General features: G+C 38.5%; 1 long non-coding RNA gene across 2 annotated transcripts; it reads right to left on the reverse strand.

The window, feature by feature from the left end:
- On the reverse strand, positions 1 to 25584 carry LOC113491475. 2 transcript variants are annotated; one of them, XR_003400414.1, is made up of 4 exons: positions 25413 to 25584; positions 25043 to 25290; positions 20434 to 20521; positions 1 to 1509 (listed from the first exon to the last, which is right to left on the reverse strand). It is a non-coding gene; the product is annotated as an uncharacterized LOC113491475 (long non-coding RNA). The 2 variants fall into 2 exon arrangements; XR_003400415.1 differs by having other exon boundaries at positions 25043 to 25298.
- Between the last annotated feature and the right edge of the window lie 1018 nt (positions 25585 to 26602).

The raw sequence follows: 26602 nt of genomic DNA on the forward strand, positions 1-26602 counted from the left end.
TTCTCTCAACATCAGGAAACACGTTTTTTTTACTATGAGGGTGACTGAGCACTGAGCAGGTTGCCCTGAGAGTTTTTGGAATCTTTATCCTTGAAGATATTAAAAGTCCATCTGGACACGGTCCTAGGTACCTACTCTTGGTAACCCTGCTTTGAGCAGGGGAATTGGACTAGAAGATCTCCAGAGGTGCCTTCCAGCTTAGCCCATTCTGTAGTCCTGTGATCAAACAATGGCTGACACACAGTAGTGTAAGTAACCAAGCTCTCACTGTGGAAAGGACTTAGTGCTCTACTGCTCATCACTGTCACTACTTTTCTTTGGACTGAAGTATGAACTTCTGTTAAATTTGCACAGGGCTATTATGCAATGAGACTTTCCCATATATGTGAATGAGAAAGTCCTGCTTTCTTGCAGACAGAGAAGAATTCCTTTTTATATCAGTAGAGAGCATATTTATCTGAAAAGGCCTAAGTCTGAAGATTTGCTCAGGAAAATTTCTCGCTCAATTTAAGCAGAGATCAATCTGTGTTAGACTGAATGAAAGCTGATGCATGATTCTGTAGTCTGGCCTCTGGTTACTCATTACTACTTATGAGAACCCGTCTAATGTTTAAAATTTAAATACTGAGTGAACTCAAATATAAAATTGTTGCACTACCTGGACACTTTATCCACATAAATAAAGCTATATAGGAGTAATTTAAATTTTCCAGGGATAATTCTTAAGTTGGGAATACTAACATTTCTACCATATTGTGTAAATGCAAACGAATAGTTAAGAAAGTATAGGGAGTATTTTCTAACAGAAAGTATCCCAAGTTTACTGCTAATTACACTCATTATTTGAATTCATGAACTAATACCCTGAGATAGAGCAGGGGCATATGTGCACTCTTACTTCTGCTGCTGTGAAACTGAATGCAGTGAATATTAAAGTGTGGTCTGGAAGATAATATTTCCTGGCAGCTAATCTTTTTGCCTTATTCTTATGGAGTAATCAATAAATAAAGTGGCTACTCACACATATCAATTTCTTAATTTTCCTATGATCACCTCCTCTGATCCACACAATTTTCACTCAGTATTTTTTTATCTAAGATCATTTGTGTCAAGCACTAGACTGTGCTATTGCTTTGTGTGTGATGTATACACCTGGAGTCACGTATTTTTTTTTATAATGGGTAAATGATCACGTAAAATTTTTCTCTTTCAAAGAACTTACTCTTGTTTTAATGTTTACATGCAGATGTGTGAGTGTGGCAAGCCAGCTACGTTGTAGGCACAGTCTTTTAGGTAATCTGAGTGGATGTCCTCAAAATAATTAATTTTGTAAAAAGGGAGGAAAAATATATCCAGGGACTGAGCTGGTGTTCGAAGGGTTTTTTCTCCTGCAGCCAGCCCTTGCTGACAGGTGTGCTGTTGGACCTTTGGAGTGACCCAGCCTGACTTGCTGTATCAGTGACTGCCAGAAGCAATGTCTGCACTCCAGCAGCTTTGTTCCAGTATAAGCTGTAATACAAAACAGGTCCAGAATTTCACCACAATGAATTATAAGCAAGAGTTCACTACCTGGTGAGTCTAATCTGTCTTGCTCCTGAGTAGTTCAAGAGGACTTCTGGAGTTATGTTTTGAAGGGAAAGAAGCATTATAAATTCATGCAATTTAAAATCACGTCTGCAAGTTCTTTTGAGTGTCCTTTTCTAATAAGATACCAATTTGATATAGGCAACTATTCCTTCTGCCCTGCTACTGTGTATTTTCATAATTCAGTAATGCTTGACTGACATTTGCCTGAAGTTTTCTATCCAGTATAATGTCTCTTAATTGATTTATGTAGAAAACACATGTATAACTTAGCTACAAACCTCTTTGTGGTCTTAAGAGCTTCAGAGTGGTAGGCTGTGCTCAGCACACATGAGGAGCTGAGACAAGGAGCAATATGAATTTCCTGACCAAGTCAGTGGATGTTTTGCCATAGGTTTCTATCCATCAGTCTCTTGAGGGTATGGATGTTAAACAGCTATTAAATCATGCTACTTTCCACAATGGTTTCAACTTAATGTTTTCTTTTGCCAGATGTTGGAACTACCATTTCTATGCAGTGTCTTCTGTTCTCTTCTTTGAAAATCTATTCTTTATGTACAAAGTTTTGCATTTAGAAATAATTACTGAGGCAGGGGCATATTGATACACCTAGGAAGTGAACTCCTGATTTATATGTATCCAATTCTTTTAGTTTTCTCTATAAATTTATTCTAGATTTTTTGAATATAGTTGTGAAGTTTCTCTTCAGGTTTGATTTTTGGTTTCTAGTATACTACAGTTTGTTGAAGACTTTCCAGTTTTATGTAATATAAAAATTGATGAAGATATTCCCCAATGAATACAAATCTTCCGGTTTACTACTGTGATTTAGGCTTTCACCAATACTGATAGCTTTGCTGGTTTAGCAGACTAGTACATGAATAAAACACATTCATTTTTCAAACACACTACACCCTTGAATTTAAAACTAGTGATAATGACTTGAATTGATTCTCTGACTTGTAAAAGTACAGCCAGTGAACTGTCTTGGTTAACAAGTAGATATATCAGATGAATGTACCACAAAGATTTTGCTATTAGTCCTTGAAAATATAATAACATCATACATGTTTTTAAAAATTCACCTTAGACATAGTTTTATATAGAAAATCACGTAGCTTTATTATAAGTATCTACTGGATAACATAGTGGAAACTGAAAAGTTTTAAAAGCCTATGGACCAGTAAGAAGCAAAGATCAGCTAAGAAAGTTTACTGCAGGTGAGGTTCCTTTTGGTAATATGAAATGGGCTGTCAGAAAATTCACAAACATTGCTTTGGTTGTGGTGGGTAACTGGGATATTTTCTTGGTTTTAGGTCATTAGGTAAATGTGTTTGTTTCAGTGGGTGGTTATTAAAAAACTCCATCCATATTTTTTGTTTTAACTTTAAGAACTGTGGCTGGTTGTTTGCCTAGACGTCAATAAGTAGTTGTATTCTGCAAGCTTATCAGCCTCTACTTAGAAGGTTTCTCTTCCATGCCCACTAAGAAACTAGTTGTTTACATCTAGATTATATTTTTATTTCTATGTCATGCCTCCTTTTTGGGTGGATTTATGTGGCTGAAGAATTTTTTCCCTCCTTCAAAAGCATCTTCCTTGCTCACTCCTGGGATCATCTGCAGCCCCTCTACTGGCTTAATTTGAAGCAATACTCATGGCCATGACCAGGGCCCCTAACAAAGCAGGGTCCTTAGCCCAACTCCCACTTTAGCTCCTTTGTTTCCTTTCTTTGCCTGCATCATGCTGCCCAAAGCTGCCCTCACAAACCTGCCCCCACATCTTCTGCCATTTAGCCACATCTTTTAACACCTTCCTATCAAATCCTTTCATGCAACTGGCTTTCACACTTCATCAGTTCTGGGATTGATCCATAATTTCTGAGAGGATTTCCCAGTTTTCTCACCCCTTACTAAATCGCTAAAGCTAAAAAGTAGATGCCTCTTATATAATCGTGCTTTTTTTTTGACATTTCTGCCCTTTCTATTTATATTGTCTACCTGGACTTTAAGTCTTCTAGGAAATGGTTGTATCTTATGCCTGCCTTTAAAATGCTTAACTTATAGCTAAAAATATAACAATAACAATATAAAAATATAACAATATAACAATGAACTGGATGAAACAATTTTAACACAACTGGTTTCTATCAAAAAGGTGATTTTATAAAAATTTAAATGTTTCCCAGGAAAGTACTGATTTTTATGACATTTTTCAAACAGGAAGTAAAGTCTACACAATCTAGCAGTGTTCAAATATTATATTTCACATTTCTGTTCATCTTCTTGTGACTTTTTGATATGAACAGGCATGCTAATATTAAAATACTAATTTCTAAATTTGAAGTAACCATATCCACTTGCAAATGCTACAGATTATACTTAAATTTTCACTGTACTGTTGTGCTGCTTCTCTACTCTGTAACCATGTCACTTGTGGGCAAAGGGTGATCCACTCCTGCTCTATTACTTCAGTGGCTATGTCTGCCCTGCCACCACCAAAAAGTGTTTGTGTCCTTTCATGCAATGGACTTGTAGCAGCCATGAGATGGAATTGTTCATGGGTGTTGGGTTTTACAGTCAGAATTGGGTTTAATTTTGATCATAACAATGGAGACCACAGAAGAAAGTGCTGGGCTATGAGAATAATTTATTCAGACTTGTGGTCTGCTTTCTGCCTGCAGCTGAAGGACCCTGGGGAAAGAGTCTGGTAGCTGATAGGCTGCAAGCTGAATGAATTATTCAGGCAATATTGTCGGTGTAGCCCATAAACCATAGGTTGGCTCCCTCACCCTTAATCTTACAACATTAAAGCAGAGAAAATTAAATGAACTAACATGACACAAAAGAAATAAAGAGTATTAGTGCCATGAGATGTCCAGAATGTCCTTTCTATGGGCAATATCCACATGTGTCTCCTTGGGCAGATTTGGAAAGAAGTTTATGTCACTGATTAATACAATTTCTGGTGAACCCCCATTCTCTGTGATGGAGACTCCAGTTGTTGATAATCTCTTGTGACAGTCAGCAGCCTGGGAACTGACAGGAAAATCTTTGCTGACAGTATTTTGTTCTCTTGAGCTAAAATGAAATTCTTGATGACAGCTAACAGCAGAGGCTCATTTGGTTTTATTTGTCTGTTCTGTGCATGAAGGAGTGGGCCAGATCACTTCTCTCCCTCTCCCCAAAAAGGGACATTCAAAGCCATAGAAACATCATATAAATCGCCTTCATAACTGAGTGAAAAAGTACACAATTCTGTTTGTTTCAGAGGGGAGAAGGCAATATTTTCTTTCCTCTTTTAGCAGCAGTAGTGGTACGGTGTGTCTCCCAAGACCTTTTCTGTACCTGATTCAGGGGATCTTCTTCTCCTGTTACAGAAATAATCCTCTTGCTAAATTAAACTGAGATGTTTTCCCCTTAAAATTTATGCTGTGTTAACAGGAAGGAGACACTTCTTCCTTCTTAGAGTTTTGAGCTCCTTCATTGCCACAGGAAGGTTCTACTTATTTTCTAGAAAGTTTCTATTTAATTACATCTCTTAAGAGGCTGGTCTCAGATGTGTTGGTCAGTAGCACCTTCAATCTGTTGACTGGTCCTTGTCTTATAATTAGATTATAGCCTACTATGGGCAGGCCCATCATTTTCATGGTTTGTATAGTGCCTACTGTGATGAGATCCTGGTCTGTGATTAGATCTGCTAGATCCTACAATAACAGTAATAGTAATAAGATGCTTTTACTCCCACTGGCTGCAGTTCTGTTTAATGCAATGTGTCATTGTTGAATCTCCTAACTCCCAGAGCAGCTGCAAACTTAATTGCTGTTTATGAAGGCTTGTGGTTTTTTGATGCCTGCAGCCAGGGCCAGCAGCAAATGTGAATTAAAACAGCAGCGAATTAAAAGGTAGTACTGCAGCATGGTACTGAGGAGTGGACTCAGAATCACAGAATGTTTAAGGTTGGAAAAGACCTTGAAGATCATCCAGTCCAACCATCAACCCAACATTAACAGTTCCCAACTACACCAGATCCCTCAGCGCTATGTCAACCCGACTCTTAAACATCTCCAGGGATGGGGACTCCACCACCTCCCTGGGCAGCCCATTCCAAAGCCTAACAACCCCTTCTGTAAAGAAATGCTTCCTAATATCTAGTATAAACTTTCTCTTGCAAAACTTGAGGATATTACCTTTGTCCTTACCTGTTGCTGATTACTTGGTTAAAGAGACTCATCAGAGCTCTCTGCACCCTCCTTTCAGGGAGCTGTAGAGGGCGATGAGGTCTCCCCTCAGCCTCCTCTTCTCCAGACTAAACACCCCCAGTTCCCTCAGCCGCTCCCCGTACGACCTGTGCTCCAGACCCTGCACCAGCTCCGTTGCCCTTCTCTGGACACGCTCGAGTCATTCAATGTCCTTTTTGTAGTGAGGGGCCCAAAACTGAACACAGGAATCGAGGGGCGGCCTCACCAGTGCCGAGTCCAGGGGTCAGATCCCTTCCCTGTCCCTGCTGGCCACGCTACTGCTGACACAAGCCAGGATGCCATTGGCCTTCTTGGCCCCCTGGGCACACTGCTGGCTCCTGTTCAGGCGGCTGTCAATCAACCCCCCAGGTCCCTCTCTGACTGGCAGCTCTCCAGCCACTCCTCCCCAGTCCTGTAGCGCTGCTGGGGGTTGTTGTGGCCCAAGGGCAGCCCCCGGCATTTGGCCTTATGGAAACTCCCCCAGTTGGCCTCAGCCCATGGCTCCAGCCTGTCCAGGTCTCTCTGCAGAGCCTCCCTACCCTCGAGCAGATCAACACTCCCACCCAACTGGGTGTCAGCTCCAAACTGACTGAGGGTGCACTCGATCCCCTCGTCTAGATCATCAATAAAGTTGTTAAACAGGAGTGGCCCCAAAACCGAGCCCTGGGGGACACCACTCGTGACCGGCCACCAACTGGATTTAACTCCGTTCACCACAACTCTTTGGGCCCGGCCATCCAGACAGTTTTTTACCCAGTGAACTTTGTGCCCATCCAAGCCATGAGCAGCCAGTTTTTCCAGGAGAATGCTGTGGGAAATGGTGTCAAAGGCCTTACTAAAGTCAAGGTAGACAACATCCACAGCCTTTCCCTCATCCAAAAGCAGGTCGCCCTGTCATAGAAGGAGACATTTTGCTAACCATCAGTTCTTAATTCCCACAATCCTTGACTGATGGAGCTAGATTAATTTCTAGCTGGGCTTTAGACCTGATTTCCGCCCTGCATAACCTCACAACCTCTTTGTAATCACTGTGAGTCCCTAGCCCCTTCTTCCAAAGGCCGTAAACTCTCCTTTTCTCCCTGAGTTGCAGGCAAAGCTCCCTCTTCAGCCAGGGTGGTCTTCTCTACCACTAGCTTTTCTTACAGCACCTGGGGACAGCCTGCTCCTGTGCCATTAAGCCTTCCTCCTTAAAGAGTGCCCAGCCTTCCTGGATCCCTATACCTTCAGGACCTTCTCCCAAGAGATTCTGTCAAGCAGGTGCCTAAACAAGTTGAAGTCAGTCCTTTAGATGTTCATGATGGCAATTCTGCTGCCCCCTCTCCTGAGAATAGAGCACTCTATTATTTCATGATTGCTGTGCCCTAGTCAGCCTCCAACCGCCACATCATCCCCCAGTCCTTCTCTGTTCACAAAGAGGAGATCCAGCAGGGCACCTTCTCTGGTCAGTTCACTCACCAGCTGTGTCAGGAATTTATCTTCCACACATTCCAGGAATCTCTGGGACTGGTCCCGTTCTGCTATGTTGTATGTCCAGCAGATGTCTGGGAAGTTAAAGTCTCCCACAAGAACAAGGGCAAGCGATCGTGAGATTTCTCCTAAGTGCCTATAGAATATTTCATCCACTTCTGTCCTGGTTGGGTGGCCTACAGTAGACTCCTACTACAACATCTGCCCTGTTGGCCTTCCCCCTGATTCTAACACAAAGACACTCCACCCTGTCTTCACTGTACTTGTGCTCAAAGCAATCATAGCAGTCCCTGACATACAGCACCATCTCCCTACCTTTCCTTCTTTGTCTATCCCTCCTGAAGCTTGTAGCCATCAGCTGGCGCACTCCAGTCAAGGGAGACATCCCACCATGTTTCTGTAATAGCCACAACATCATAATTTTCCTATTGCATCACGGCTTCAAGCTCCTCTTGTTTGTTACCCATGCTGTGTGCATTGGTATACATGCACTTCAGATGGGCTGATGTCCCCCACACCTTTTTGCATTGAGAGGTCCTAAATCCGGCCTGAGCTTTCACAGGTTACTCATTACCTCTGTACTTAGGTTTTGAATAATACATGTTAAACTCAGGCAGATACAAACAACCACAATGTCATTTTGATATTTTTACCATTCTTGCATCAATTAATTGTTGAAATTCGTGAGAACAACTTTAGTCAGTATGAAAGGCCACCAGATGTCAGTATGACCTACAATTTAGTGTAGTATAATTAACTCAATTTTTATCAGACAGCATGAGAATTTTTTAATCTATTTTTTAGAGAAAAGTTATATTTTCTGTGACTGAAAAAAATACAGTCAATTATTAAATGCCTTCTCCAACTTCCAGTGAGTCTTTCATTTATCACAAAGGAAGGCAAGAATAAATGCTGGAGAAATTCTGTGCATTTTACACTGGACTTTTGCAGAAAACTCAGACTGGCTGGTAGGATGGTAAGATGCACAAATATTCTGCTGTCACAAAACAGAAAGCTGAATGCAGATCCCTGAACAGAGTGTGGTCCACCTTCCTCGTCTACCCACCTTAGTTGTGCTACATGACAACAGTGCTGGGGATGGGAAGGTGTCCCTCTGCTTTTAGCCCCTGCTAAAACCACTGCTGGCCAGTACCAAATCACCAGAATGGCTTGTGTAATACTATTGATTTTATTAAATTATACCTTTTTTTCTTAATACTTCCTCTTTTTATTGATTTTCATGGCAGATGTCTGGTTTTGTTTGGCTACACCTAGGTTACTTGGCCCTGGAGACCTTCCTAGGTCTGGGTCTAAGGGTTCATCTGCTTATTATTGGATTGAGACCTGGCATGTTGCTCTTTTACCCCTGTTCATGTGCCCCTTTCCCCTGCTGTGTACAGTACTTATAGCAAAGAAAACTTGCTTTTGCTTCACATACCTGGTGGCAACTGCAGTGCAGTCCCTAGGTCCTCCAATTTGGTGGGTTTAGGGAGCAGGAACACAGGGGTGGCTTGATATATTCAGGAGCTCAGCCAAGGACCAAATCTGTTTGAAAACAAAGAGTATGGAAAAAAAAAATTTTTTTCTCCATACGAAACTGAAATGGGAAAATGTCTCATTCATTTGTCTTTAGTTTAGAGGGCCTGGCTGTGGTTTGAGGTTTAAAAAAAAAAAAAAGAAAAAGACTTAATGATAAAATTATGAGAATTTACAATACTGCTAATGTTCTAATATCTAAACAGATGTGACATGATTATATTTCCATGATCTTCTGTGGTTCCAGTTAGCATGTTAAAAGTAGTGTACTTTCCCTCACTATCTTGTCTATTGCATATTTCTACCTGGAATTGCTTAGTCAGGTGTCCTAATCACTCCTCTGTGCAAGGAGAGGTATGAGCTAAAATCCTTTAAGCATATCAGAAAGAGGTGTTTTCACAGTGAGAAGCTTTGATTTTAACCAGCTCACTGACTTCTGCAACCTAGAACAATGGACTAACCATTTATTAAAAGAAATAAGACTGATAAATTGGTGTTCTATGAAACAGGTGCATATAGTATTTTAGTGATGAATAACTGTAGTGTCACAGATGGAGAGTCACTGAGAAGGAGCCATCTTTTGGTAAAGGAGACATTTTTTCAAAAGCGAAAATAAAAGTAAAAAAGTGATATAGAGCCTTCATTAAGAGTCACCTCCATGACAATATAAAACCTCTGTAACCTGAAGTTCTCTTTTATTTTTTTATTTTTCTCTTTTTTAAAAAAAAAATATTTTCATTTCAGGTGCCTATAATGTTCTCCCTGAACTTTCCCTTCCTTCCCTGTACACTTGCTGACTGCACATATTTTGCTGTACATTCAGTCATCTTCGGAGGGATTTGAAGATGCTTAAATAGTGTTAGCTAATTTTTATACAGCTTAGAAAGCACAGCATGCAAAATACAGGTTGAAGATTTGTGCCAGGTGGAGAGGCAATAACTATAGCTATTCTTATGATGGAACTTCTCTTTTCAGAAGATGTCAAGATTTGCTAAATTTGGCTAAATTTCTAAGGTGGAATATACTCTCAAATGCAAAAAGAAAAATAAAAAGGCCAAACAACCCCACCCCAATATTGTTTTTTTTCATTCTAAACATTTAATTTCAATAAAATGCAAATATTTCCTTTCATCTATGAATTCTAAGTATTTTGTTATATTACAACATAGGGTAAAAAAATCAAAACGAAGCTATTTCAGAATGAGTTATCAAAATTTTTTACCTTAAAATAGTTTCATTCCATTGTGGAATTTTAGCTGATATGTTTGCATTTGTTTTAACAGATCCAATTTACTCATTCCAAAAAGTATTTACCAACTGATGGAAGAAAAAGCCATCATATGGTCTTAAATGCAAAGACTTTGTCTCAGGCACCTCAAAATCTGGGAAGCATCAGGGTGTGCTTGCCCTTTTCTTACGTTCTTCCTTAGATATCTTCTGTCAGCTATTTCTGGAGACAGGATACAGGATTAGCTAGATTTTAGGCTTGACACAGTATGACCTTTCTTACATTGCTGCATTCTTTCTGTTGAGTGTATATGCTTTTGTGAAATTGCATATTCTGTGGGAGTTGAATTCCATGTAAAGCTTCACCAATCCGTTCTGCTCTCTAAAGTTATGGTAAAAAAATTTTTCAATATAAAACTGCTTTAAGCCATTCTATAACTGCCTTAGCTTGAAAAATGTCAGGTTTATTCTGAAAAGAAAGATGAACTATTTCCAAATTGGTTTTAAGTAAAAAAAAAAAATCCTTAAATTTTAGTTTTCATTTTGGGCTTCTGAGTCTTACGTCCTTCTAGCTCAAAATCAGCTTGTTGTCTTTCCAGACTCCGAAAGCACCCTTAAAACTTCTGATTCACTAATCCTTAAACAAGGGGAAAGTGAGATACCAAAGTTAACAATGATTTTTGTTTTGGATAACTTTAACTTGCTTTTTTTCCAAAGCACAAGGTCCTTACTTGCACTTCAGGTTGAAAAGAATGAGACAGTGAAATCTGAAACTCATTTTTATGACATAATCCAGTTGAGAATATGTGTTTGGGAATCAACACGTACTCTCCAAAACATCCTGCTGACACACCTGCAGTGACTTGAATGTTAATAGGGTGCAAAAGGTGAGCATGATAGATATTCCAGAAACTGGTGATAAAAATTCCAAGAACTAACTCTTCCATGAGGATTCCCAAAACCATTTCAAAACCTTCATATCCTCTGTCCAGCTGAATGACACAGTAAATTAAGCAGCTGTACAAGAAACTCTAAATCATTCTCAGCTGCTTATTTACTATTCTGGCTTCTGATTATCCTGAACAGTGAAAAAAACCCAGTCACTATTACAAAGTGGCCTGCATGAAAGACAGATCAAACAGGAGCAAAAGGGTTAGAGTGACTGCAGAGAGCAGGATGGGAGTGGAAGGAAGTCATTGTTAATTCAGCTCATACTGCAGGTGAGCAAGGGGAGCAGCAGACGCATGCATCTGGATTTGAACTGATCAGTAGCCCAAACAGCAGGAGCTCAGTGGGACCATTTGTTGATGCTGAATTCCTGCTGGTGTCTAAGGCAGCTGTTCCCCCTCTCCCTCTGTCCCTTTCAGTATGATGCACAGCATGAAAGAAGACAGCATAGTACAGGGTTTCATTCTCCTGCTTTTCAAGCACTGAATATAACTAAGAACATGCCGTTTATGAAGTTCCCTTAATTACCAGACTTTTCAAATTCTTCTAAAGGACATATTTGGTTAATTCCCTGCTTACTCTATCACCTAATTGCAGTTGTAGGCTTTGATCATAGTAATTCCTAGGAAGTTCCAAGGGATGCAAATTTCTATTATTTCTTGTATAAAGTGTGGAAGCAATGGGGTTTGTAAGCAGAAATCACATTTTCTACTTAAGAAAGGAGCTGGCAGAAAAGCTGCACAAAACTGTTTAAACAGAGACTGAAGGATGCAGGCTGATTGATTTCTGTGATTCTCACCCAAAAGCTGAAATAATGAAATAAAAGTGAATGGCATTATCATGGTGCTTGCAGCCATCTCTCCATTTTACTGGCATCCCCTTCCTCCCATTCTTGTTTGTTGGTTGAGATTGGTAGCTACTGGAACAAGGATCATCTCTCGTCCTCAATACCAGTATTCTGCAGTCTCGTCATATTTGGCTAGTATACCACACTGTAATAAGTATGTTGAGCAATAATGATAATATATAGGCTAAATTAATTTTTAATATCTTAAATACAGTTTAAATACATTTAACAGCTATATTTACAGTAAAATTTTAAACTTGTCTTTTAAGAAAGTTAATACTGAATCTTATAAATCTGAGTGGGTGAGTGCTTAAAAAGACTTAAAAAAAGAAAAAAAAAAAAGAGTTAAAGTATTTGTAATACACCATGGGGAAAATGGAATAAAAGTTTCCTTCTCAAGTTTACTGCTACATTTCTGGATATGATATTGTCTGCAGTGCACCAAATGGAATTGCTAGAGTACTGCCTGTGTTGGGCAAATCTTTTTACAATTGAGCATATATGAAGAAAATGTTACATAAGCACAAATCTGGAAATCTGACTCTCCTTTCCACTATGCATCATTTAGTGCTTTTCTCAGATGCTCAGCAGTCTTTCCTTGGCTCCTGTGTGATGTTATTTACACAGCTGAAACCAAAAAGAGAGATTCATATGCAACTTTGCAAAGAATATGAAAGTTTATTTCAGGTGACACAGTAAAAGATAGTTCAGAATATCCTCAACATGGATGAATCATATTCATAAATTTAGCACATATTCCTATTGCTCAGATAGGAATGTGTTGATATTGAGTGGAAAATGGTCTTTGGAATGTTCATTAAATCAAATGTTACTCAACTAATATGATCAATGCAAGTGAAAGCATAGATGTAGACTGGTTCTTAAAAACTGCAAGTGCGGAATTTCTTTTTATTCTAACTGTAGAAAGGAAGGATAGAATTTGGTTCCTAGTGGTTCTTACAATGTGTCTGAAGTTTCAATTTTAAGCACAACAAAACATGCTAAACAATTTCATAGCAATTCTGCCTGGTGAGATTGCACAACTCTCAAGTGTTTTAGTGTTCTGATTTCCCATCAGTCGCATTTATTCAGTCCTGGAATAATCAAAGACCCCTGGACACTGTTGAGATTATTCATGAGACTGCTGTGGTTAAGAAAAATTTTTAAATGATGAAAACACTTGCTGAAAAAGTCTCTGCTTGATCCTACCGGCATTCATTTTTAAATGTGTACTTTTGTCTCTCTGGAAAAAAAAAATCTGAAGAAGCATAGCTAGGAGGACATATGCTGTTCTGACAGACTCTGCTGATTCTCTGGCTGTAAGGCTGTATGATGTGTTGATTCAAGTTCTGATTTCATCAGACTTAATAAGTTTTGTCTTTTTCCTTTCTGAGAAAGTGACTTGTCTGTTTCAGACACTATAGGAATAAATTGAGACATCAAGAAAGCCTCCACCTCAGAGATTTTGCTACTTACTGAAACTCTAGACAGAAAATGAGGATTTTTTTTCTCAGGCTATATTTTAGGAAAGCAATTGAAAAGCAAAGCGTGACAGTATAGGATTTCCCAGAAACTTGAAAACCATCTGTCCATTGCCTGTTCTATGCTAGACTAGAACTGGATAATGCCTCTGAGAAAACTTCCCCCCTTTGTGGTGGCTTTTGGATGCTTTTGATGCTGTTTACTGATGTTTATAGGTAACAACTTCCCTAAATCTTGTTTTGGCTCCAAGGGCTTGTCTGTGATAACATTCTCTCTGGATATATTGTTTTCAAAGAAGCACTCTGCTTCTGCTTGCAGGCATTAACTGATATTTTATTTAGCTACAAATATACTTCCAAACAAGAAGTTTAAGTAAAACTACAGAGTCACAAAAGTGCAATGTAAACACAAACACAGGATCAGAATCATAGCTGTAGAGTAACTTTTTCTCACTTTGTTTGATGATGAAGTACCACTTTCTGTTTTCACAATTTTGTTCCTGGTTCTTTTATGAGGGAGGTAGTTTTGATAACATTATCCAATTATTCTTTGGAATGGCATTGCACAAGACTAATGTAGAAAGTTTAGTTCTCTCACTTTTCTCGGAGATTCTCTGAATTTATAATCTTCTTGGGCTGTCTATTCACTATGCTACTTAAATGACCTCTTAACTAGCCACAATTTTTCTAAGACTGCTGAAACACCTTACAGATAAAAACCACTCATTATATCTGTAAAAGGAACAAGCTTTAGAAAACTCTTTTCTCTTAGGATATTATTATTATCAGGAATAAATAATAAATAGATATTGTTTTATAGGTTTAGTTAATAGAGCACAGGTGCTCTAGGAACAATACTGACAGTTTAAGCAACTTAGAAAGGCTAGGTAATGAAAAGCTAGACATAGGTTAAGTATATGTTAAATAGAATATGTTGAGTCTTTTCTCAGATATCTAAAGGTGAATTATTATGAAAATTATTTAGAAGATAAGTAACCATGATGGCCGAAGACTGAATCAATGAGCAGTGGTGTCCAAAGATGAATTAGAAAGGAACAATAAGACCTAGTCGAAACTGTGAAATACAATGGACTTTTGAAATTGATGATGAATTGAGATCTGAAAGTTCCTGGAAAATCACCAAAGACTCTTTGTATTTTATGTTATATATATATAAGGCACTTTTTATTAGCTGTTGCACTCACTAAGGTGATGGCCCAACTCTGAGTTGTTAAAAACGCAAGCCTAGAGATACCCACAGTCTGGTGAAATCCTTTAACAATACCCACTTAACAAATTTATTCTTTTTCCTTTGCCATGAAGTTTAACAGAGAGTGTGTGTGGCATAACGTTCATATGTCTCCTGACATTTTATCAGTTGCGTGCCTCTTATTATGTCAAGTACCAGATTCAAGAGTGTTCAATTGGTTAAATATGTAGATGGAAACCCAGTGAAATTTTCAGAAGTGCCTTGACACTTAATTCAACTGAAGTTACAAGCAGTACATTATGCTTTATGGAAGAATGGTGTGTGAGATGCTGGAAGTTCCAGACCCCTCTCTGTTAAAATTCTTCACAGCTTTGCTTTGCTTTTCTTTCAGTCTGCTCTTCCCAACTTGCTCCTCAACTCCACATCTTTGCTTGACTTTTTGCTCTCTCCCAGCTCTCTTTTAACTTAGAAGTGCAATGAGGAAACGTTTTGCCATCTGATCTATGATTTACTCCCTCTACTTAAAATATTCCTTTTCTATCTAGTCCATAACTGATTGTGTCTACAAGGCATTTCTTACCTCAGGTATGAAGAACACTGTATACAAGGAAATTGTACTATGTCTATAATTGTATTTATTGCTTGTGTAGCTTGCTGCACAGTTGAACAACAGTACTGGGTTTTAGAGGTTGATGCAGTACATTAGGTAGATTAACAGCAAGGTATCAGGTTGATTGTATATGTGAAATTTAGGAACACTGCTAGTAAGATACTAATTCAGTGCATGATTAGAAGACAGCTCTGGAGCTGAGACAGCAAAATATATTAGAAACAGAGCTTTCACTTTTCTGTACTTTATGAGCACTTTGTCCTTCAGGTTTCTTTTACTGGATTTCACAAGAAGGAACTTTTCTCCACTCTGTAAATTCAATAATTATTTCATTGACATATTCTGTCATATAACTCTATAACCCAAACTAGTCTGAATAATATTTTTGAATTTAAATGATATCATCCCATCTAATTCCAAGCTATGAGTTAGTACAGAGTATCTATTTTTCCAAAGTTAGAAGCAGCAGCTTGGAAAAAATGAGAAGAAAACGTAGATTTTTCAGGCTGTGAGAAACAGAACCTATGGAAAAAATGCAACATTCGGTTAGAACAAACATTAGAGGAGAAATTCTCCTCTAGTCAGGGAAATGAGCCCACTATTTCTCTAGTTAGTATGTGATTTTTCTAGATTATATATGACTGAACTTTTCCTCAAGTACATTAGCTAGATAAGTGGTTCTTTTACATGCGAGATGTTGCCTTTCTCAGTGTCTGGTTTTAAATATTGAAACAACAGATCAGATGAAAATATCTAGCATTATTTATCATATTATTTTATGGTATTAGCCTTGAGTGGACAGAGGCTGGACCCTTTAGGGCTAGAAAATGAAGAGCAAATAGTGAATGCCTTCTTATATTATTCTTAATCTAAATAGGCAAAAAAAAAGGAGACAGATGTATCATTGAAACAGAAGTGAAAAACAGGGTGATGCAAAACTCACGACATGTCTAAGGGCTGGAATTTTTTCTTGGCAACTGAAGTCCTTTTCATAAGGTAAAGTTGAGATCAGAGAATTTTAGGTGACTATATAAAGAGTGAATGAGTTATTGTAAAGGGCATGATGCTAACAGCCATTAAATACAGAATATAGACTATTAATAGAGAAGATAGCAGACAACAGCTCAGTATCTGAGGTTCCTGTTTTCTGTATTTAATGAATGAGCTCTGATCTCTGTCTGTTTTCATTCTGTTTTCTTTTTCTTCAAGGAAATTTCATCAAGAGAGGTAGATCCTAATACATTCCACAATGTTCTTAAAGAAAATGACCCTGCATTGCTTTGAGTTAGGCAAAAAACTTGAAGATGGTGACATACCTGAAAACTCACCTATCCTCTCCCTGTCCTCCTCTCTGTGCAGTCATCCTTTCTTGTTTGATTTCTTCAGTCATGGACTGTCTGTATTTGGCATTGTCCCTCTCAGGGAGATCTGGAGGACTCATCTTCTTGGCACAGATTTCTCACAATTAAAACCAGTTAAAAATCAGTAACTTCTCCAATCTCTGCTCTATTACAGAAAGCATCAAAAATCTCAGTTAACTCTAATCATATCAAATGGTGGGACTGTGTCTCTCTGCTGGGCACATCTATCATGGCAAGGGGAACAAGTTAAGGGTTATAACAATCTTTTCCACTGGGCTTTGGATAAGGCCCTAAATAGTTTGTTCAGTCAGTGGGAGATTTGGATATCTCAGGGTGGCTGAGTCTCAGAGAGATTCCAAAGCAAAGGCTTTCTGCTTAGAAAGATCTATACACAGCAGCATATGGCAGACTAATTAAAACCAGTATTTTCCAAAGCTTAGAAATGGAGTTTTAGTGTCAAAGTGGGAAATGCTTTTCTAATCTCATCTCAACATTTTACAGTTCATTTATAACACAATACTTTGTTAATCATCAGTTTTGTAAAGAGATATTTTGTAACTTTTTCGTGTTCTTTGGGAAAGACATAGTTTCTAAAAGAACTGCCTACATATGCTAAAAGATGCTGGGGGCAATTTTATATTTATGAAAAAACCCAAAGCACTTCTATCAAAACTGAAATTATTTTTGGTAAAGGGCAAACCTCAAAATTAGGAAAAGACCCACTCATTGTATTCTTGGAAATGTAAAATGACAGTTTCTTCTCTCTGTTTATTTTTTTTGCAGAATACAAAATAATATCTACCCACTTCACAGTGTCAAAGACACAAAAATGCAGTGAGCGTATAAGCTCCAGACTTATTGATGAATAAAAAGTTTTCTGAGATTTTGTGCTTTTTGAGAAGTACGGTGCACAGGTTTGTACAACAAACTTATGACAAGGTTTGCAATTCAGACTGGGTGAATTATACTTCTTGCCATTCCAGATTGTCATTATAGAGACAGAGCTTGTAGTTAGCCTTTCTGGGCTGACTGTGACTGTCCCAGGTGGTACTGTCTTCCAGGGAATTATCATCACCTTCAGCACCTGCTGCCTCTAGCTGTTCAAAGTAAATTGACAGATATCTTTAACGGGCTTCTCCACTACCAGCTGCAATCCATCTCAAGGGTTTTCAGCAGCTGTGAGTATCCACAACCAACCAATTCTTTCCTGTATGCTGCTAGTCTCATAATTGTATGTAACTAGAATCAAATTTAAAAAGTTGTTGTGCAGTAGAGTAATACCACCTGTTGCAAGTAGGATGAAATTCAGGAAGAAGATCTGGTAAGTGCAATGTTATTTAGATTTCTCCTTATCCCTACTTTTGGCTCGTTTCTCTGGCCTTCTAATACTGGCATGTTACTTTGTGCAGAGGCTTGTTGCCATCCTAACAGATGGGTATGAATGTAGGTGGCTAGGAGGACCTGTTTGCTCATCAAACGTGCTTGTTGAAAGCAGTATTACCAGCCAGATATATTGTATCAGCTGTTCATCCTGGGCTTTTATATCTATGTTTGAAACTGCTACTCTGATAAAAAAAAAGTATTAAATCATAAAATAATTAAATGTTTACAACCTTTTAAAATGTGCTTTTTTAACTTGGTAGAGTCAGCACTTTTATTTCTGGGACAATGAGTTACAACAGAGGTGTTAGATAACTAAGTTTCATATATGTAGTTTAAAAAAAGTCTTCTGAAACCACAGAGTGAACTGTACCTATTGGGGGACTAAAAGATACCACAGGTAGAGAGTACTAAGAGAGCCTATTATAACACTTCATGGGAGTAGAGACCATTAGTGGCATACGGAACTTCATTAAAGTCTATTACATTTTTACTTTTGTACCTCAGACTCAATTACTTAGTACTAGTAGTAGATTCCTTTGTGTAACTATATTTAGTGAAATCTGGAATCTGCCTTAATTAGTAAGGTATCACAAGACAGGCATTTATCATTATTTTTTTTTTTTAACTCTTTTTACCCTTTCTGTTCTAGTAGAAAATGTGTCAGAGAAGTACAAGTGCTGTTTGGTTCTTTTAGACTGTACATATATAATAATTAGCAGTAACGTTAAAATTTTCCCATGTGATATACTTCATCTGAATTTTTAGCATTCAGTGCTGCACTAGAAGATATTAAACAGGACAGTTGACTAAGTGAATTACATCTGAGGTGAAAAGTTGTAGTTGCCACGTGGTTCCTGTCTCAGCTGCCTTTTCCCTTGTGCTCCAAGGTGGCTCACAGAGTTGGAAAGCTACTAGAAGCATGGAGGTAAAAATGTGAGGAAAATGTGAGGTAACAGCATTTATGAATATTTTATAACTGCCCCTCAGTCTTGTTCAGGCTGCATCACTTTTTCTGCTGTCTTTTCAAGGAAGAGCTGAAATGAAGGGAAGATGTGTAGGGCAGGGGATTACAGATTGCTGTCCTGAGCTGAATAACTTGTTTTTAGATTTAGATGCCATGATCAGGCTGTGAATGAAATACAATGATTCTTACAGCTTCCTACATCACTTATGTTGTTCAATATGACAATAATCAAAATGTGGCTCCCTGACACATACTATATCCATGCAAAACAGTGCATATAATGACAGAGCCTGTAATAAGGAACTTTTAACCTGATGGACTTTATTATGGGAATATACTCCACGCTGGTGACACTGATCTAATTTCTACATAAATTTTTTTTTTTTTTTTTTTTTTGTTGTTGTTTTTTTTTTTTGTCTGAACTGAGCATAAAGGTAGTTGGAATGATAAACTCAAGTCTAGTCAATGTGATAAATGACATTTAGTCCTATGAATCAGTTCCTGATAATCAAGTTAGTCCTGTTTTCTGAATGTCCTCAGAAGTGTGCAACCTCTTGACTCCCACTGTTTGGACAAGCCCTGTGTTCTCAATTCAGTATGACACTTATTCTGTCTGAAGTCTATTTGAGCCTTCAGCTGGCTAGACACATGCTGAAACAAGTTTGATGGATTGTATGATTTTCCTCAAGTATCTGTTATCTGAAGTGTAAAGCTTGGGTAAAAAGGGAAATATGTGAAGCACGTTGGTGCCTCTTGCCATTACTGAGCTCGGTACTTCAGAAGAAATAGGAACACATTGAACCCTTCTTCTGAAACTGGGGGTGAATTAATGGACATAAATAAAACCTTTTTTTGAAGCTGATTCAAATGTGGTTTAAGCAAATATAACCATTTATTTTCTGCAGACATACATAAGGAGATTCATTACGGATATTGGCTAGTTCTATAAAGACAAATGGAATACTTGTCATTACTCCTGACCTTCATTATTTTTCTTCTGTACCGGAATATCGTTGGCTTTCTGCAATTAGAAGTGCTAGCTGATATCTAGAATTTCCTTTCCAAATGGAGCAAAGGGTGAATAGCAAATGTGCAGAGAAATTCTGTTCTCCTCATAAGCCAAGGGAATTTTCCCTGGATATGTTTTGTATGCTCTGAAAAAAGTGAAGCAACTACACCAGAATGTGTTTTGCTGCCTCTTCTCCTTTGGCATGTACCTTGCAGCAAGCACTGTTTTCCCCCATTTAAGTTGCCTTCTATGTTAAAAAAACCTACTTCACTACTCTCTTGAATCACTGGGGATTGTTTAGGTCTCTGTTTCTTACTTTAAGTACTTAAATATAAGTGTAATGCCTTCAAAATCCTGCCTGCATTGCAGGCATTTAAATTACAGTTGATAAGACCCTAAATCTGTGCTACTGAATATACATCTCAACAGTGAACCACTGTTGTTTATCTTCTGCATGATCCTAGCCAATATTTACAAGCTTCAACCTATGCTGTGCAGGTCATATTAGGAAAAGTTCAGGGAAGAACCATTGCTGGAACACCCTCTCATTTCTTAAAGGTTTAATTACCTCTGTCCCAAGGCTCCAAGGTCCAGCTCTGACTTATCCCAGATGCACAACCTTGCTCACAACTGCAGAAGAAGACCTGTGAGAAATTCTGTTGAAAGGTAAGAAGGATGAAATTATAGCCAGCAGTAAGAGAGTTGAGACCAGATTTTCAGTAGCTCAAGGATTAACCAGCACAAAAAAACAGTAGGAAAAGACAAAACCCTAAAAAGGAAGAATTGGGCAGGGAGGAAAGAAGGCTAGTCAGGATTGTTGGGTAATTGGGTTGAGTCATTGGTGATGATGGAGCTGGTGGAAGATGGCAGCTTGACAGGGTGGAGGAGCCATTCCTGGAGTCATGCAGGCTGACCCTTCCTTGCTGGACTGGTGCCTGTCTGGCCAGCAAAGACCCTGAGGGGCCCCCTCAGGCTGGGAGCATAGTAATGCAAAGTCTTATAGCTCACTAAATCCCAGCTACCTTCTGTGTGGCTTAGTCAACAAGTCAATTCTTTCCACTTTAATGCTGTGTATATCCTGCTTGCAGAGTCTCTGTCCGCAGCTGAACGTGCCCAAACACATCAGCCAAACAGAAGAGCTGGGACAAAGGATCTTCTTGTTTAACCCAGGGAAAGGTTAAAGAAATTTCTGGAAATGGGGTCTGTGTGCCTGGAGAGCTCTGTTGGTCTCATAGCAGTTGTGGTGGTGTCTTCCTTTCATGCACTTCTCTTCCTGGCATCTGTTATGTGAGAAAGGAGCAAGGCGGCTTAGGTGCCACCTTCTGAGAGGGGCAGATGTGTCCTCCCTGCTGAAGATTGGGTCTCAGCTCTGGTGACAGAGCAGGAACTAAAGCATGTGCCCTTCTTCCCAGTGTGTTGGTCCCTGTGATACTTTCAAGGGCATGTAAAGGGCATCTCCCCAGAGTACAGAGAGGCTAGGGGTACTGGTGTCCTCAGCTTCCTTTGGGGTGTTTGAACATCTGGGGACCAATGCCATCACTTCTCATGCCCTTCAGGGATGCACCCCTGTTGTGGTAAGGTATTAGCTGTCTTTTTCTACCTGTCAATCCACAGAAATGTGGTGCTCAGATCACAGCTAACCCTTGCAGGAGGTTACCACCTTCACGGGAACAAAAGCACAGACACCAATATGATGGTTGCTACTTGTTTAACTTATTAGCTGCGCAATTGCTTTATATATGCTCCTTAAAGGGATCCACCTTAAGCATGGCTGTGTTTTCATAACATTCTTCTTTGGCATGTTTGATTGGTTCCCTACTGTTCCCATACATAGCAAGATCTTCTGAGCACCTGTCCCTACTCACCCCCATTCTCTCCAGCATTTTCACCTTTTGAAGAAATAATGATTTCTTTTCCTACTGAAAAGTAAAAACCTCTATTTTTTTAAAGTGAAGATTTTTCTACATAAATTTAGGCTGCTTTCAGTGGAAAAAGACTTATATCTGCATTGTCTCAAAATAAAGTGAAACTTGACGTACAAGAACACTACAGTGTCGTGGACTTTGAGAAGAAAAATCTGTTTAAGAAAGCTACAAACCCCACAAGTATTTTTCTGGTTCCACAGAACTGCCTGAAAAATCATCGTGCAGTCTTAGCTGTGATGTAATCTGTTATTTAAATAAATAAATAAAGTGGTAAAATAGAAGGAATGGCATAACCTTGTATTAGTATTGCTTGGATCACTTATGAAATAATTACCAGTTGCCCTGACTTTGGTATGCTTTATCTGTAGCCGGTGCATCCTTTTATTTTCTGTATTTTCATTGTGATTACAGCATGGAAACTAACCTCCAGAATTCAGGTAGAAATGACAGCTCAAATGCCTTTGAATCATTCTAAGCTTCATTCAAACAGGGATGCAGCTAAATGAATCTAGATATTCAAAGTCTGTATAGAAAACCCTGACATACTGGTAAATGAAAATGACTGTCTGTTTCTCTTAGTGAATGAAATTATTCAGAATAGCTAAGGGGAAATGTCATTATGTGAATCAATCCAACACATTGATTAATCTTGCCTCTGGTTTCAGTAGTTCTCCCTTTTCATTTTCCTTTTCAATGGAAACCACACTGCAGCTCAGCCAATAATATAAAGAAGCTCAGCTTTCCTTCTCTTTCAAGTAGTAATGTCAGTGCATATTTACCCTTGTCTTTTCACTGGAAAATGTTAATGGATGGTGAGGCTTGCACTCTGGACATGAACAGCTCCAAAGCCTTGGTGAATATTAAGGTTAATCTTTATAGCTGTATCCTGTCCCTATAGATAGTATAAAAATCTGACATCTTCCGTCTTCGGGACACTTAGATCTGTTAAATAAACCATTCTGAATAGATAATGAATTTAGTAGAAAACTTAGTTTCAGATCAATACCAAGTATTTGTATGCCAGTTTTTAAAATTGAACAATAGTTCCAGAACATTCTCTTTCCAATACCCACAAGTAGCCTCAAAAAAAGAATAAAAAAATAATATTTTCAGTACTCTTGGTTTTCATTTCAAAGTGATTCTTTGGAATTAAGTCTAATTCTATGTTTTTATTACTTATGGGGAGTGGGAGCTAATTTTGCTTCAGTTTATTATGTTGGGTGTTACTTTGATGAAATCTTTGGCTTGACTGGTGAAAATTCCCGTAGTATTGGCTTAAATTTCACATGAATCTGAAATGTACCATTTCATCTTCCAGCTATTCAGACTTTATTTCACTTTCTGTTTGTTAAACAGCCTATTACTATAAAGTCTAGCATTAGCTTAATAAAAATTAAAATCTACTTGTTAAAAGTAAATTGGAGCGTTTGTGCATCATGAGATCACAACCAGGTTGATTTCCCTTCTACTTTATCACCTGCCTTTCCCTAGTAGAGTGATAAAGTACTGAGTAATACATTAGAATAGTGAGAGTAGCAGTTAAAGAAAACAACCAACCAACCAAAACCCCAGGCAAAAACACTCTCAGCATTTTGAAGAACATAATTTACTTTCTTGAGGGTAATACGTGATTCCCTGGTACTCACCACAAGTATGATAAACAGCAGCAGAAGTGCCTCTGGATTTATTAGTTAGTCTGCCAGTTTGCGTGTTCTTGTCTGATTTTACACACTAGGACAGAAAATTCCTTTAAAACTACCACAGAATTGCTGAGGAAACCTATCATGCTCTCAGTACTACTGGCACATTAAAGCCTAAAAACTGGGAGTTAATCCTATTGACCTCAAAGTTCTCCTCCCTGCATTTGGAAATGCTCCAGGTGCTCTAGTACTTAATTTGGTTCAAGAACAGATTACAAAGTTTTTTGACTATTACCACATTACTGAATAAGAAATGAAAACTAATCCATTAACGTATTTGATATTGATTGGAAAAACTTTCTGGAACTTGTTCTTAAACCTTGATTGTCAGATTAGAGGAGAGCTTGTTTCAGCAAAGACATGTGAATGCTTGTTGCTTTTCTAAATTTGAGGAGGTGACGCTGCCTTGTCTATAATAAAAACTCAACCCAGAAGCATGCCTAGGCGTACAGTGTGTATCTGGGATTAATTCTTGGTAGATTGCAAGAGTTTCTGTGGTGTCAAGTTTCCCAAGTTATCTCTCTTTTAAGGCTAAAATATTAAAATGAAAATCTTATTTTCCACTTTTCATTCAAATTTGGGTTTTTTTTTGGTTCTTAAACCACGCAGAATGTAGTACTTATATAGTCTAGGAGACTAGTAGGTACTTGTAATTATAGTATCTTGTTTCAGATTTTGGAAGGCTGGCAAACTTTTGCAATATGGGGCTGAAACTTTCTAAGAAAAATGTCTGTATCCAACAGAATTTCTCTTCTGGATACTTCTGCCAAGGCAGCAAAGCTATTTCCAAGGACAATAAAAGAATACACCAGTGATCTTTCCTTAAATACTGTAGATTCCCTGTGGTGTTAGAGCAGACAACAGATATTTAGCTGGAAGCTGACCTTTGGGTTAGAGTTCTCTTTTCTGTCTGAAAATCTGACCAAATCTTGCCAAGACACAAACTTTTGGACCTTTGAGGACTAATGTGAAGCAGAAAACAGTGAGCTTGTGAAATGGTAGTAATTATCTGCCTGTTTGTATTCCCTTTCTGAGCTCTGAAATAAGACATTTTATTCTTCAGAATCACTATTTCTGTCTCAAATAACTGAAGTATTTTTTTGAGTGAATAGAGTTGGTTGACATTCTTTGATTTAAGGTTAGGTTCTAGTTCAGGGAACTAGATTGAAAATGTCTTCAACAGTGTAATAAAGGGCCATGAACAACAGGAGAAGGTGCATTCTTTATATAGTTTGAGAAAAGATCATTCTTTTTAGGGTTTGGAAAAGTACAAGATGACAAGTGGTGGTGTTACATTCTGCACATCCCATGTGTGGAATAATGGTTAATTTCAATAAGAGCTAATTGCTTATTGTTGCTTTAATCTCTGTAAAGGTTAATTTTCTGGGAATGGCAGTATTCTGGAAGCTCTGTTATTTATTTAATATTTATCCTTGCTGCCAGTCTACACTTCTGAATTATTGTTGGTTTTGAGGCTTACAGATGAAACACAGCCTTTATCCCCTTCATCCTTTCTCTTCCCCCGTGCAGATAGCTCCTGCAGAGTGCCCACCTGGAGGAAATGTTCTGTTGACATCTGGTAGATAGACAGGGGAAAAAAATTTTGATGGAGACTTCACTTCAAATACAGTGCATGAAAAGACATCTGAAAAACAGGCTGGAGATCTGACATCTGTCTTCATGAGATCTCTTCTAGGAGGGAAAAAGTCACCTTTTTCATCATGGAAGGAGGCACAAAAACATCTTGTCAGAAGAAGTCTCCAGAGAAGTTAATTTTCCTCTCATCCAAAAAAGCAGTAACTATATCACTCAAAACAACAATAAAAAAGTTATCAACTTACAAAGTAAAAGATGAAACAACCAAAAAATTCCCACCCCCCCCAAAACCTTAGCTTGAAAAACGCTTAACCTATTAAAAATACCTATTTGATGTGCTCCAGATAGCTGAGAAAATGAGAAGTATCATTTGGTCTGTCCAAGTGTGATAGAAATGGATTTGTCAGGCTGCCAGGCATTTGGCAGGGAGTTGGGATAAAAAGCATGTACAAGTGATGTCTCGGGTTCTATAAAAGAGAAAGCAGTCCCCCTTACTTGTCATCCCCTCAGGAGAATAAAGACCCTAAAAGGAAAAAAAGACCAAATGAATGAGGTGCTGTTCACATCTGATATAGAAAAGGGTGATGAATAAGGGAATGAACAGGTAGGCCTGAAACATTTAATTTATGTATGTTGTTAATTATGCTTGAGATGTATTATTACTAGAAGGAACCAATGTCACAAAATGGAAGAAGTTGTGCCATTTAATCTACAGTGATTAGGTTTGGAACAGGTAATTGCTTTAATCTAAGAAAACAGTTTACAAGTTTGAGGGCAAAAAAAATTTTCATAAGGAAGAAAGTTCAAGTCAGTTTTCTGTAGCAGAAAAATACTTTTAATTTCCATTGGAAGCAAGAGAACCATGCATAATACACATATGCTCTGTGTGGGTTTTTGTGAGGAGCTGAAGTCAGAGGATGTGATGGTTTTAAGCCCTGCCGGGACTGGAGACCACGTTGCTGTTGCCCCTCCCCCACCCTCAGACACAAGTAGGGCACAAACCCCGCGGTTGAAATAAGGAGAAATTTAATGCAACGGTGTAACAAAACAATCTGAGCAACAACAGTAGCAATGATGACAACAATAAACAGCAATAACAGTGAACAAGACAAAAGATATACAGAGAAATACTGCAATGGTTACAGACATCTCACTCGCTCCCCATCGCCAAAGCCACAAAGGAAAAGTTCCCGTGCTCCTGTGCCTGGACCTGACCTCAGCATGGTATGAACAACCCGGCTAGAGATCCCTTCCCCCTCTCTGCTGGGAAAACTTAACCCTATCCTAGCTGAACCTGGACAGAGGAACAGAAATTGCTAGCAAGCCTTCACATTTCAGAGCAGCAAAGATCTGTAGAAGGAACAAAAGCAGCAGCAGAGATGGCTAGAGGAGTGGGAATGAAATATGACTACTGGGAGTCAGTATGTGACTCCCTGCCCCATCACCAGAATGTAGAGCAGCTTGTATGAAACTTAGCTCCTCAGCAGGATAAGTGAGGGAGCCTTGAGATTAAACA

This window comes from Athene cunicularia (genome assembly GCF_003259725.1).
Source record: "Athene cunicularia isolate RWA chromosome 1 unlocalized genomic scaffold, athCun1 chr1_part2, whole genome shotgun sequence".
NCBI classification, from domain to species: Eukaryota; Metazoa; Chordata; class Aves; order Strigiformes; family Strigidae; genus Athene; species Athene cunicularia.